This window comes from Phocoena sinus, chromosome 1 (assembly GCF_008692025.1).
Source record: "Phocoena sinus isolate mPhoSin1 chromosome 1, mPhoSin1.pri, whole genome shotgun sequence".
In the NCBI taxonomy this organism is placed as follows: domain Eukaryota; kingdom Metazoa; phylum Chordata; class Mammalia; order Artiodactyla; family Phocoenidae; genus Phocoena; species Phocoena sinus.
Window position 1 is genome coordinate 30,172,903 of NC_045763.1, and position 1,423 is coordinate 30,174,325.

The 1,423-nt window shown below is 36.5% G+C and overlaps 1 non-coding gene across 1 annotated transcript; it reads left to right on the plus strand.

The window, feature by feature from the left end:
• The first annotated feature begins 1,083 nt into the window (after window positions 1–1,083).
• LOC116745197 lies at window positions 1,084–1,189 on the plus strand. The gene has a single exon (XR_004347314.1). It is a non-coding gene; the product is annotated as a U6 spliceosomal RNA (small nuclear RNA).
• Window positions 1,190–1,423: the final 234 nt, after the last annotated feature.

The window sequence follows — 1,423 nt, forward strand, 5'->3', positions numbered from 1 at the left end:
GAACACAAGAAGGAACCAAAATACAGAGCATGGAGATGGTAACTTTGAAAAAGCCCCATGGTGAACACCAAATTCACATAAATATTGAACAATAACGTAAATGGTCCATAATATCTACTTTATAAATCTGGACAAAGAAAAAATAGTAAAACAATTAAAATCAAGAGGTGAGGGAAGAGGTTGAGAGAAAGTGTGAGGTGCTGATTACCTTATCTAAAATGTGATAAGACTTCTGTCCACAAAATTTTAAAAACAGGATTAGGTAAGTAAGATCTACATAATGGTTCCCATCTTTTAAAGATTTCCGTATATTTCTTAATCTAAAAGGCACTTTAGGGCTTCCCTGGTGGCGCAGGGGTTGAGAGTCCGCCTGCCGATGCAAGGGACATGGGTTCGTGCCCCGGTTCGGGAGGATCCCGCGTGCCGCGGAGCGGCTGGGCCCGTGTGCCACGGCCGCTGAGCCTGCGCGTCCAGAGTCTGTGCTCCGCGACAGGAGAGGCCACAGCAGTGAGAGGCCCGCGTAACGCAAAAAAATAAATAAATAAAAAATAAAAGTCACTTTCGTAACTTGTATATCTCAGAGTAAGGAAATATTTATCTGAAGCTTAGCATGTCTTCAGTTTCCCTTCCGATTTTTTTTCTGTTGAATTAAAATAAAATTAATTTTAATTTTTTATTTTATAATAATATGTACAATATAATCCCATTTCTATAAAATTATTTCTATCAACCCATTTTTTCTGTCTCTCATATGCAGAGAGAGATAGTTGGAATAGTATCTAAAGTATCAACACTACTTATTTCTGGCTAGTAGGATTTGGGATGATTAGTTGCTCTTTTTAAAAAAAAAACTCTTCTATAGTGCTTCAACTTTTAAATGAGGGTATATTTCTTTTATGAAATGACAAAGTTACTTAAAATAATAATAAATTCACACAAGTACATTTTAAATAATAATTGACAGATTTTTTTTGTAACTTCACAAAAGAGGAAAGAGACCCTCTGGTGAAAAAGCACAATCTATCAAGCAAATTTAAAAAGTGTCTAAAGCCTCCTTCAAGGTCAGTTTTAAAATCACCTGGGGTGCTTGCTCCGGCAGCACATATGCTGAAATTGGAACAATACAGAGAAAATTAGCATGGCCCCTGTGCAAGATGACACACAAATTCATGCAGCGTTCCATACTTTTGATGCAGTTGCTGTGGAAGACAGTATGGTAGTTCCTCAAAAAAAAAAAAAAAAATAGAATTACCTTATGATCCAGCAATTCCACTTCTGAGTACATAAACAAAAGAATTCAAAGCAAAGTGTCGAAGAGATAGTTGTACATCTTTGTCTATAACAGCATTATTCACAATAGACAAAGGTGGAAGAAACCCAAGTGTCCACTGATGGATGAATGGATAAACACAATGTGGTATAT